At 33.1% G+C, this 14,474-nt stretch overlaps 1 protein-coding gene across 1 annotated transcript in view; it reads left to right on the top strand.

The window, feature by feature from the left end:
* Positions 1–12,198: 12,198 nt before the first annotated feature.
* Positions 12,199–14,474, top strand: part of LOC124536427 (contactin-associated protein-like 4) — a 37,051-nt gene continuing 34,775 nt past the window's right edge. The window contains exon 1 of the mRNA XM_047112967.1: positions 12,199–12,464. The gene's annotated coding sequence lies outside the window, so the exon portion shown is untranslated. The remainder of the gene's footprint in view (positions 12,465–14,474) is intronic.

Here is a 14,474-nt window from a genome sequence, read left to right as displayed (position 1 = left end):
ACGTGATGAATTATAAACACAAATTAAGCACATGAATATTAAGGTGTACTTGTCTGGGTATGAACCCGCAATCATCGTTTGAGATGCACGCGGTCTAACCACTGGACCGTCTCGGCTCTCATTAAGCATCGCGATGCTATTAAAATATTTATTCAACCCTTTTTAAAAAAATCGCCAAAGCAATTAATACGGCTTAAATAAAATAAAAGGAACGTTCCATTACAAAAAAAAACATACAAGTACCATGATTGGTACTTCGACTACGATTAAAAATGTTTATATAAAAAAAAACGTCAATAGCACGTCTATCCCAAAGGTCGAACATTTCAATATAAGCAAACATAATTATTTTTTGTAAATGCTTATTTTAAATTCGCCAATCATTAAAATGTTGTAATATCGTGAGGTCACGTGAAAGCATTAATTATGCTATCCCTGATATATTAATTACTAACGACGCGTCCCGGCTTCGCACGGATGCAATACTGATACCACAGAACTTGTTTATTTACGACATCGAATTACAAACTTCTACAATTATCAGTGTTTCTTTATTACATTTTATATATTTTACTTGGTGGTAGGGCTTTGTGCAAGCCAGTCTAGGTAGGTACCACCCACTTATCAGTTATTCTACCGCCAAACAACAGTACTCGGTATTGTTGTGTTCCGATTTGAAGAGTGAGTGAGCCAGGCATGCACAAGGGACATAGTATCTTAGTTCCCAAGGTTGGTGGCGCAATGACGATGTAAGGAATAGTTAATATTTCTAACAGCGTCATCGTCTATGGGTGATGGCGACCATTTACCATCAGGTGGCCCATATGCTCGTCCGCTTACCTAATCATTAAAAAAATGTATTATATACAAAAACCTTCCTCTTGGACCACTCCATCTATTAAAAAAACCCGCATCAAAATCCGTTGTGTAATTTGAAAGACGTAAGCATGCATAGGGAGACACATCAGGAGCTACTTTGTTTTATACTATGTAATGTTAATATAATAATTTAAAATCTATTTATAAGCCAATGTATTGAGTCTTGATGGCTGAAATATGAAGATTACCTTAATTTTATAAGGCATGCGCTGTATAAGTATGTTTAGAATTTTCAATTTTATATGGGGATAACTTTGTATGACGTTTTTCCGTACAGATAGATAGCCAGTACGTTCATGTTTACAAAGTAAGCAGCAACAAACAAGTCTATAAAGGTGACATAAAATACTTGTAAGCATACAAAATATTTATAAGCCATTCGGCTTCATTAATTTTCCATTACGTCATATATATATATATAGTAGCAGTAAGTGACAAAAGACACTCTCCCTCTTAACATTAATTGTATTATGTAAACTGTGGTAAAGAATAAATAAATAAATAATTACATTATGTAAAAAGAAACTTTATTCTATAAACCTCCAAGTACCTAGACATTACTTTTAAAAGTGTTCTATCAGGAAAGCTTCTAGTAATATCGTTTTTTGTTTTTTAATTTTGAAGGTGCAAGTGGAAGTTGCAGGTGTTTTACATACATACAATATATTAAGTTACAATTAGTAAAACCACTAAAGGTGAAAAGCTTTATAGGGACTTTTTATAACAAAATATGTGCATGTAAAAATGTATGCCAACTGCAAGACAAATAAACTCCAATAGGTTTAACTTTGACCTTGAATTAACGCAATCTGATTGGTCGAAAATTCGAATAAGCTATTATCAAAAGCGAATGCAATTTCGCGGTAGTGTGTGTAATAATTAAGAATTTGTTAATAATATCAAACGTGAATGATCGAAGTGACAGCACTTTTAACTTATTAACAAAGATACGCGTCGATTCACTACACTTTTGATTTTATATTCTTTATTGTTGTTCAATATAATATTTCGTGCACAACATATTTTTATAATCTGAGAATCATCAAAAATTATTAGATTAATTCACTTTAAAATTAAGCAATTGTATTATGGAAAAACAGAAGTAACGATGGTATCACAAACACCCAGACCCAAGACAATATAGAAAAGAAATGGTAATCTACATTGACGCAGGGAATCTAACCCCGGACCTCGGAGTGGCGTACCCATGGCAATGTCATGTATCAACAAAGTACTACAGTGTGGCGGTATATTGTCTGATGAGTGGGAGATACCTACCCATCACATCACATCATCCCGTCAGCCCGTTTTTCTCCACTGCTGGATATAGGCCTCTCCAAGCGCACGCCACTGTGGTCTTTCTCCGGCTACTCGCATCCAGCTCCTGCCTGCCGCCTTGCGTATGTCGTCACTCCACCGTGCCTGAGGACGTCCTACACTACGTTTGCCGAGACGCGGTCTCCACTCTAGAGCACGTTTTCCCCAACGGTTGTCGGTTCTACGACAAATGTGACCAGCCCACTGCCACTTCAGCTTATTAATCCGGTGGGCTATGTCGATGACTTTGGTTCTTTGACGGATCACCTCATTTCTGATGCGATCCCTCAGAGAAACGCCGAGCATAGCCCTTTCCATAGCACGCTCAGCGACTTTAAACTGGTAGACTAGCTTTGTCGTGAGTGTCCACGTTTCGGCTCCGTATGTAACGACGGGTAGGACGCACTGGTTAAAGACTTTCGTCTTAAGGCACTGCGGGATTGACGATATAAAGATCCGACGTAACTTCCCAAACGCTGCCCAACCAAGCTGAATTCTTCTATTCACCTCGTCCTCAAGGTTGTTTCTACCTAATCGCAAAGTCTGCCCGAAGTAGACATATTTTTGAACAACTTCGAGGATGGTGCCGTGTATCGCAGTCGGTTCCGGTAGAACATGTTCATTGAACATGACCTTGGTTTTACCCAAGTTCATCCGTAGGCCGATACGCATAGAAGAATCAGCCAGCTCGTTAAGCATTTGTTGTAGGTCCTGCAGCGTTTCTGCCACTATGACGATGTCGTCTGCGAATCTCAAGTGAGAGATGTATTCGCCATTGATGTTGATGCCACGTCCTTTCCAGTTCAGCGTCTTGAACATATCCTCCATTGCATTAGTGAACAATTTGGGGGAAATAACCTCAACTTGTCTCACTCCTCGATGCAATGGTATGGGATTTGTTTGCTGATTCTGTACTCGGACGGTCATGGTGGCAGCTTCATAGAGACATCTTATCACTTGGATGTATCGCCAATCAACTTGGCAACGCTGCATGGACTCCAGAACAGCCCAGATTTCAACCGAGTCAAAGGCCTTTTCATAGTCCACGAATGCGAGACACAGGGGCCGATTATACTCTTGGGACTTCTGTATAATCTGCCGCACTGTATGGATGTGGTCTATGGCGCCGTATCCGGTTCGAAACCCGGCCTGTTGGAATTCGTCGAATCTTCGCGCAAGACGGTTCGTGATCACTCTTGAAAACAGCTTATAGACGTGGTTCAGTAGGGATATGGGACGATAGTTCTTCAGCAGGGTTTGTCTCCCTTTTTGAAGAACAGGACGACCACACTCCTACTCCACGCCTCTGGAGTTCTCCCTTCGAAGAGGACAGAGTTAAAAAGCTTCTGAAGTTCCCTGAATACAGGTTTACTTACCCAAAGCCTTACTATCAAGTGATCTATCTATACTAATGTAATATATCCAAATTCCTCCGTCTGGTTGTAATGCTTCCACGGCCAAAATAACCAATTTTGTTTATATTTAGTATGGAGTATGAATAGAACTTTTTTTTATGGAATAGCTTGACGAACGAGCATATGGGCCACTTGGTGGTAAGTTGTTCCATCACCCATAGAAAATGACGCTGTAAGAAATATTAACTATTCCTTACATCGTCAATGCGCTACCAACCTTGGGAACTAAGATACTATGTCCCTTGTGCCTGTAGTTACACTGGCTCACTCACCCTTCAAACCGGAACAAACAATACTGCGTGCTGTTGTTTAGCGGTAGAATATCTGATGAGTGGGTAGTACCTTCCCAGACGGGCTTGCACAAATCCCTTATTTTTACTTTTACATTTTTAATACAACAAGTTAAACAATAACATATTAATATTTATTAGAAGGTATGTCGGTTTATTTGGTTAAGGTGCTCAGAATACATATACAATCAGACATCATCATTGTTTGAATCTCTTCTCTTGGTTTAGCTGAGGGCACGTACCCCGTACGGTTATAAACGTGAATTCTTGTGGCAACTGAGTACACACACGCTTCATTAGGAACACAAACCTTTCTTCGTTTGGTATACGGAAAGCATCATTGAATATATTACAATGTCATATTTCACTGTTATTGTTATCTATCTATATTACGTCTTTATCTACGTTAAAACGGGTATTCCACAAGGTTCAATTTTAGGTCCTTTTCTATTTCTAGTATATACAAATGTACATGGACAAACAATCCCCTAAAACGCAAGCGAAGCCACGTTCGACTACATATATATATGTGTGCTTGCCTTGCCTGGGTTTGAACCCGAAATCATCGGTTAAGATGCACGCGTTCTAACCGTTGGGCCATCTCTGGATATTAATTTACACTATTTAAATAATACAGTACTTTATATGACACTCGACTAATAATATTACATTTACACGTTCAATTTTCAAATAACAAAACAACAATTATTATGTAAAGACGTTTTGACCTTTCAAAATATAGTTACCGGCTATTTCCCGATTAAAGAAAGCTTAAATACAAATAGGTTCATACGTAACTTTAGTTTTATATGATATTATGTAAAGTAACTTCTATGATAGACGGTTTGCGTGAGCAATTTGGAATAGCAATAAAATATATATAATTTTAATTTGGTTCATGTCTAATGTGACTAGTCAGAATTCTAATGTTCCATTTTTAATATTAGTTTATTTTGCCAATTGGTATATTTTATGTTACATAAATGCTTGTAGAAATGTTTACATATCTGCCCCATTAGTCTAGAGATTAGGTTATTGATTTAAGACTGTAGAATGTAGATTGTTTATAAAGGAGTTCAAATTCAAGATAATTCATCCTGTCTCATTGCAGGTTGTTGGCTAACTATTGCACACACTTATAAAGATACTATTATATCTCCTGCGTGGTTTGCTAGTTGTTAAATTATCTATATATTATTTCTCAATACCCTGGAAGATGCTTTCTCATTATTATTACATAGTATAAAACAAAGTCGCTTACTGCTGTCTGTCCCTATATATGCTTAGATCTGTAAAATTACTCAACGGATTATGATGCGGGTTTTTTTTTTATAGATAGACATGAAAAATATATTTAAAACATATTGTTTCTTTTAGAAGTTTCTAATGTGATTTCGTAAATAAACATATCTCTAGTATATTTTGGTATCAGTATTGCACGCTTGCGAAGCTGGGACCGGGAAGCTGGGTCAATGGTCAATGTACAACTTGATGGTAGGTTGTCACCATGACCCATAGACATTGGGGCCATAAATTTAACTATTCCAGCCAATAAAAACTATTTTATGTCCTTTCTAGATACAATGGCACACTTCAAGCCGGACCTCAACAATACTGAGTTTAAGTTCATTGATGAATGTGGTATGTGGTAAAGGATGAATATAACCTACACAAACAGCTCGCATAATACTCTACCTAATAACCTCTTCTTTTGAAATCACTTCAAGAAACAGAAATACATAATCAGAACAGAAAACACATTAAACGGTGTATAACCCGTGAGTAGGGCCGGAGGATCATTTCATTAAGATATGACTGATAACAATTTTGACGTTGATTTTTTTATATTCTCATAGTTCAACAACAATAATGTATTGATGTGTCATTCAAAGTCAAACGGATACATGTAACAATAGTAGTTACACTTAATTAAGATGGTTATAATTAATGATTGTTTTTGTAAACGAAGGTCCTTAATATACAAAGCAGATTATTCGTATCGAGATAAAATCGTCCGGCTATACACGTGTAGTATTTGGGTCGATCGTAACAGTGGATGGGCGCAGACGTCGGTGCCGGTCGGTCGTCGTATCCGCCACCGGTCCGCGCGCAACTAAGCCAGTGTTTGCTCATTACCACACGTTACGACATATTCGTCGTACCGTATAAACTTTTGAGATGTTTATACTAAGCTATATTATTGTATTAATAGGAAGACATGTTTACTAACTACCATAAAGAACCATTAAAGTGAAACTGAACTTACAAATACAACAGATATTACTTGACAAAGATTTAAAAGGAAAATACGCAGCATTTTCATTAATTTAATTTAAAATGTTACATATAGATCAATATGAGTTAAGTTTGAGTACTATTAATTCTACTATTAATGTTTTTAATACATAAAATTAAAAAAAAAATGACATGGCTTTCTCAGTTGGAACAAAGTTACTTTTGCTATATTATATAATGTATTAAATAATTGAAACTATGAAATACATTAACAACAATTAAATGACAAAAATTGCTATTAATAATTCCGTGTGAATTTAAACAATAATGAAAAATATTTATATAATAATCTTTATATGACATAACAGAAGAGAAAGAAATGGAAAGATTATTTGACGTTTTTGACAGTTACTACTGTCAAATATTTTCGATCCAAAAATAATGTAATAAATAAATTTATTGACGTCGATATGAAACGTAGTAATGGAAACAAAGTATACGCGATGGTCGCTGCCATTCACTACCTCATCCAGTCAACAGATTGTTGTACCATTGCGTTACATAATAACAAAAATATTTTACTTTTGCTTGCGTTTAGTATTCAAACCTTTCATCAATTAATACAGCCGTCATAATAAAATTGCAATATTACGCAACAGTCTATAAGAGCTTTATAGTAGTTAATTTTCGGACCAAGTTTACGTAATGAGTATTTTTTATAACGAAATAAAGACTTTGTTATATTATTTGAACAAGAACATTTTAGATAATTAATTTTTTATCGATGTCATATAATATATAGTACGACACAACTTAGATGTAGCATCGGCAAATTAAATAAAACCGTTCAATGCCGATTTATAAAACTATTAGAAATATCTCCCTATCGCGTCATTCGACGCTATTCGTCGCTATGGATTATCGCGTCAGTTCAACCAGAGAAACCAAGTGCATGTAAATCGACGTGTCAAATTGACGAATATATTAGGTTATATGATAGTTAATACGTTAATGTGTAAAGATCATATTCACATAAGAAATAAATATTGGTAATTTAGGTTAGCGTACTTTATTCGGATGTGATCGGTTTTACGAATTTTGCCGATGCTACATATAAGTTGTGTCGATCGAAAGATTGAAATTTGAAAATATCATTGTAATCAATGATATTCTATTAAACAGATATGTTATACCCATACTAAACAACAGAAAAAAGTGTGCCGCGCCGGAGACCGTTTATTTTACATTTCGTTACAAGTAAAAAGGATAGCTTGATAAAAACAATAAGTAAAAGGGATAACTAGATGTTTTAATTACGCAAAACGTATTACTACATAATTATGATGTATTATAACGTGTTACTGGCATAATTATGATGAAAACTTCTAAAAGCAAACGTCCCAATTAGGACGTTTTCTAGTCTTCACTTTTTGCGCGTTAATGACATATCTGTTTACTAAAACATTATTGGAAATATTAATAACCTGTTTTTTCTTCGGTTAATTATAGATTCATTTAAGTCAATTTAACCATGAAAAATTATAAATTATGTTTGCAATTTGCATTTTTATTTTAATATTCACCCATCCATATTGAAACCGACTATGATATACGAACTTTCTTAACGGAAGAGGCCTTAGTACCAACTAGTGACACTGTCATGGAATATTATTATTATTATTAAATGACCAGATGTTGCCTGCGGCTTTTTAGCAGTTTATCGTCAGCTGTTAGGCATAAAAAATAGCCAATGTTTTGCTTACTTGGAGTTCAAGCTTGTGTTAGTAATTTTCTAAAGTTATAATTGTATATTTAAATATTTAATAAACTCATATTTTTTTTTACATAAGATTTCATAAAAATAAGTATAATTGATTTCAGAACGCCCTTCGTATGGTTTTAAAACCTACAATTTATAAAACACAAGTTGTTTGCCGCGTAAAATTAGAAATAAAAAATGACCAATTATTTAATGTACAAAAGGATATTTATGTAATTTTTTTTTCAATCTCAGAATTATAAGGTTTACAAAATTAAATAAATAATACAAAATATTGTACTTGTGTATTTATTACTTGTTTTGTAACATTCACACCCGTAAAAAAAACAACAGACATTTGAATAGGGAATTTTTTTTTTTAAAGAACTCCATATAGGATAGTCCTCAAGTATATTAAAAATCCAAAATACTTTGTTGCATAAAATGCTATTTCAAAACGTCAATTTAAATTTTCGCGCGAAAATAGATCTATATTTCGTATGACGTCACTCCTGCCTGTCACTGGCCCATTGATAATACTTGCATTACTTATGCATTTTTCTAAACTTTTGAAATACTTTTTTGTAAAAAATTAAAACGGCTACTCAATAGGCCGAAAGAAGTCGTATTGACGTATATTTTGTGCCAATGTGTTCATCTACTTCAATAAAGTTTTCAAATAAAAGGTTTTTAGTGGACCTTCTGACACAAAACTAGTAAAAAGCTGAAAAGAGGAATCTAGAGTCTGCTTTGACAAAATCAACTTCCATTTTTATTCGAAATTCACAATGAATTTTTATATCAATATTCACTTTTTTACAACTATAACCCCAAATAAGTAGTTATAACAGGACTGACGTCACTGAACGTTAATTAGTGTTTTTCAAATACGTTCCGTTTCAAGTTACTTTAATTCGTAATTATTGTTAATAAACAACATTAAATCAAATATAAACCTTGCATTGGCCCTTCTTTTATACTTTTTTAACATTTTAATAGTAAAATTTTCATAAATATTATATTTGCATGTTCCCTATGTAAAAATATAAGCAAGCAACAAATATATGAAAGTTCTTTCCATAGAAAAATATATTAATTTACTTAAATAAATACGAAATTGTATGGTTAAACATTTCACATATAGTATATGCTCACTATTTGACTATGTCTATTTGTTCCCCTGTTAAAATTCCTTGTATTCTTCCAATTCGTAGAGCATATTAACAAGTTTAATTTTAGCGTATAAGGTAATTTCCATCGCTAATTTTGGTATATTTATGTGATTTGATTACGCTGACATAATTAGTATCTATCGCGTAACGAATTATCACGTCGCAGGTTATTTTAAAAACACAAATACAGTCGTCAACGACTTTGAAATATTTCGTGGTATATCTATTTATGATCTGTAATATATCACCTAAACATTCGATTATTTTTCAATAGTATTTTTATGGTATATGTTGGCGGACGAGCATATGGGCCACCTGAGTAAGGTCACCATCACCCGTAGACAATGAAGCTGTAAGAAATATTAACTATTCCTTACATCGTCATTGTGCCACCAACCTTGGGAACTAAGATGTTATGTCCCTTGTGCCTGTAGTTACACTGGCTCACTCACCCTTCGAACCGGAATACAGCAATATTGAGAACTGTTATTTGACGACAGAATAACTGATGAGTGGGTGGTACCTACCTAGACGGGCTTGCACAAAGCTCTTAGCCCACCAAATAGATTTATTTATTCATTTATATGAGGTTATCAGTTAGCTATGTATATTTGAGTATGATGATCCATTTAGGCTTCCAAGCACTTGTGCTTAATTTTGAAAGTGTATGTTTGTATGTATGATTGTTCACGAATTTCTCCTAAATTATATCTAAGTATAATCGGGTGAAAGCGTAACAAAATTTAAACAGCATTTACAATATTAGTCAGGATATTAAATTCATTAAGAACCTAAACCGTGTTTGATAAAACTTCAATAGTCATTATATTTCATTTATTTTTAACAATTTCTTATCCACTAAATCTCATTCATTAATTGATATTACTATATTAAATGTTATCGTCTTTAAAGGTTATTAACCCGAAGCCCGCCACGGCAGCCCTGAGCCAATTTATTTTTGTTTGGATCCCTAATTATTTAAGCTGCCCCATAATAATTACCTACTAGTGAAAGTCTCGTCAAAATTGTTTCGACTGTTTCAGAGATTATCCGGACAAACCGGCAAATAATGTTAAGTATGGCTATTTAGCATTAGAAAGGGATAGTACCTACTCAACCGGGTTTGCACCAAAAACACTCGACCTTACCTTAATGCCGGTCTTGCCCCAACTCACCCTATCAGTTACTATCAAATATAGTTGCAGCTATAACCAACAATGTTATTTTTAAGATTATTTTTAATGTAAAATGTAAACGCCTGTACTCGTGTTGTGATACCGATGAATTTATTTCTTACTTTTTCTTAATAATTTTTTGAATATGCCGATGTTGTTTCGAAAAACTATAAATAAATCAAAACATCACATAAAACATACAACTAAACTGTGTAAAAAATAAATAATCTGCAGAATTCAATTAAAAATGATGTGTTAAGAATTCAATTGAAAATAAGCAATACAAGGAATTATATAACATAAAAGTTGATACCAATTATCAACACACTTTTTATTTAATCCATGACGCAATCAATATAAGGAAAGATAAAAGTAAAATTAACCATAACTTTATACCTTAAACCAAATATTTCTTAGACATTTTGTCACGACAGTCATTGTAATCAAATATTTTGTTACGTCGATGAAAGCGGTTAAAATTGTTTAGTAAATGGAAGATCGAGTAAGAAAGTTAATAGGCTAGTTCACAGGAAATGGTCGAATGTAACGACGATGTCTACGGCGGCCTCAGTAATTTGTATCGGTTCACGACCTTCAGACCAATACAATTGTTTTTAAAATAGAAATGAAAGCATTACAACAGTAGTAAATGTCGATAATTAAATTAGGTTCGGTATCTTCTATTACGCATGATTTAAGATAAATTAGAAAATTATAAATCAATTCGTAAATATAAATATAATCTTAATAATAAAATGGCAACATTTAAAATGACCAATGTTTTACTTTTGACTGATATTAAAAAAAATACGTATATATAAAATAGAGTTATCTTTTTTAATTTGTTTTTTTTTTTATGTGCAAAGAAACATGCGCAATACTAGAACTGAAATCTAAATTAACAAAGTGTCAGATGTCCTGGTCGATGTCACCCAATTAATTACATGAAATGCATAGAGATTGCACTTGGACGCTTGCGCTGTGTCGCAAATATTTTTATTCTTTTTTTAAATAATAAACTAGTTTTGGATTTTTTTTAATAAGTTTATAGTCGTACTTTCTACAATATTTATTTATTTATTTATTCTTTATTGCACCCAATCTTAAAACTCAAAAATAACATTTTTGTTGCACAAAAGTTGCATGAGGTGCAACAGGCGGAAGCAGCGATCTCTTCCAGACAAACTTTGGTTAAAGGATAATAATATTGATATTATTACTCTATGGCAATATTATTAATAATATTATTACTCTATGGAAATTTGTTTAAATTTTAAAATTAGATATATCTTTTTCTGAGTTCCATTTTCAAATGTCTTGTTCTAATAGTAATAATATTGATATTAATATCTAATTTCCGCCCGCGGCTTCGCTCACATGTGAGGCGAGGCATTATTACCCTACGTAACGTTCTGAGCCCTTAACAACATGTATCCCAAACTTCATGATTATCAGTTGAATAGTAGTAAATAATTACAAACAAACTTATCGATATACAAACAGTCGCATTTATTATATTATTTAATATAATGTTTTATACATTATATTCCAAACATATAACTTTGTTAGGCGAACATACATAAAATTTGTTTCAACTTCTTTGTCGTTTTTTAAACGAAATACAGTTCATTCGATATTCGTAAAGTTTTGTTAGCAATTGCAGCAGATGAAGACTTCCATAAAACTTTCTTTTTTTCAATGTACGGAAATAAACACACAGCCGGAGATTAAATTTTTGGGCTAATTCATTGCGATCATATGGAAAAAAATATATAAATACTTTTTAGTGAGTATAATTATATGGTGTGTAAGACCTACTTTATAGTAAATATTTGAAAAAAAAAGTACGTCGTAAATCGCTTCCTCGTCCTCTCCGCTAATGGCCTGCACCCGAGTCTGGGAACAGGGTCTAACCCGCGAGGACAAATTGTAGGTGTCATTACGTACTGTTAAAGTCCTCAGTGCGCCGCGATTGACGGGGGCCGCGTGTCTAAATTCCTTTGCCCAGAATTATTAAATAATAAAAAAAAAACATATAATCTGTGCAGTTAATTTGGCGGGAATGAAGTATCGTATCGCGTTTTTTAAAATAAATTAAAGTGAAAGGATTCTGTAAATTATCTTTAAAATATGATTTTTTATTTTTGGAATAAATTAAAAAGATAAAATAAATTGTGATATTGTCTTTGTGCTTTTAGATTTTTTTTCGTTTTACTTAAACTGTAAGTATATTTTTTTCCACACAAGGTATGTTTTAAGTTTTTAATTTATCTTTTAATTTACAATTTGGCACATTTCAAAATGATATGCTTATTATTATAAACATTTTTCGCACATTAAAAACCGGAAAGTACCAAATATTTAATCTTAAAAATTTCATTTCAAATGTGTCATCCCGAAACCATCTTGAGACGCTATAGCACTTGAGTCAATTTAGCTGCACGCAACGACCAAACAGTCTTGAACCCGGCTGTTACTTTCAAATCCTTCGCCTTCACCCCATTTAATTAGAAATCGCGAGATCGAGACGGTTCAAATAATACTGGTCATATTTAGTCGACGCGATGTAGTGTGTGTGCACTCTGATTCCATATTTCCGCTGAATACCCTATGCGAATATTGGGCTTTTAAATTTGGACCCTACATAAATATAAAATAGGTTCAAATTACCATAACAGTTCTTCAAAGTATCTATGAGCACCGGAAACGATTTTTTTAAAGAAATCGTTTGGCTTGTGAAGAAGTACATATCTATAAATTATAGTTCTGTGATTTTATATTTTTATTGGCCTAAATTTTTTTCATTTGTCTATATAAAGATACATAACTCGATTATTTTTCGGTTTGTATCTTTAAAAAAAAGAAATACTGATTACATTCGAGCTTTCGACCAACGTATTATAATACATTAAGTATAGTATAATTGGTGGGTTTGTATTTAGAAAATTTAAAATTGGAACATAGACTAAATTTGTATACGAGTTTTAATTTATTTCAACAACAAAAATTTCATAGTAATATATTTATGTACAATGTAGGAAATAGTATTCTACATTAATCCTAGATAACTGCATATTATGAATTATTATAATAAAAATATAAACCTTACAAGGCTTTAACAACACGTTTTTATTTTTAAGTATAAATGGAAAACTCCTCATGCCATCTTAAATGTCATTTAACGATTGCATTAATTTCATAAAACTTTTTATACATCTATACATTAAAAGCATACATACATGGCTTCAGATAGAAAATCTAGGATATATTGTTCAGTTGTTTTCGTAATATTTATCGTATATTTTAATAGTATAATTCAATGTCAATTTAATTGTATACCTATATATGTATATGGATATAATATGAAGAGAGCTGAGATGGCCTAGTGGTTAGAACGCGTGCATCTCAATCGATGATTGCGGGTTCAAATACAGGCAAGCACCACTATATATATGTGCTTGATTTGTATTTATAATTCATCTCGTGCTCGGCGGTGAAGGAAAACATCTTGAGGAAACCTGTATGTCTAATTTCATCGAAATTCTGCCACATGTGCATTCCACCAACTCGCATTGGAACATCGTGGTGGAATACGTTACAAACACTCTCCTTAATGGAAGAGGTGGCCTTATCCCAGAAGTGGGAAATTGACAGGGTGTTACTTTACTATATGTATATATAAAATGTTTATTACTACCTAACCGATTTCTGTCACGGCAGTTATTCCAGAGACTAGCCAGGTGCGCAGAACATAATATTATGCACAAATAGGTATACGCCCAAACATAGATCACTTTCTCCTACCCTCATAACATTGGGCAGCTAATCTGATACGACTGGAATAAGTCCTGCTCCTGAGGACAAACATTGTTGCTTGTTTGCCAAAGCAAAACTTTATTGTAAGATAAATATGTGTTGCTGGCAAAAAAACCAGAAAACGAACGAACGAAAACGTCTTTTGAGCCAACTTAGGAGTTTTGCCTAGGACATCGAGATCTCACAAGCTAGCTATATACATATATACAAAGTAACATGATCATATAATAATTTAAATTAAGAATATAGATACCATAATATACAACCTTCTTTCTAGATTTGAATTGTCAATGAGCTATTTATTTCCATATAAGAAATATACTCTTATTAAACTATATTCGGATAAGGAAAAATAATTATATCTAGATAAGATACATTAATAGCAAACGTTCAATACGGAAATAATTATTATTTAA

The sequence above is a fragment of the Vanessa cardui genome, chromosome 16 (genome assembly GCF_905220365.1).
Source record: "Vanessa cardui chromosome 16, ilVanCard2.1, whole genome shotgun sequence".
In the NCBI taxonomy this organism is placed as follows: domain Eukaryota; kingdom Metazoa; phylum Arthropoda; class Insecta; order Lepidoptera; family Nymphalidae; genus Vanessa; species Vanessa cardui.
The sequence above is the reverse complement of the archived record's forward strand: the minus strand, read 5'-3'. Positions and strand labels throughout refer to the sequence as shown.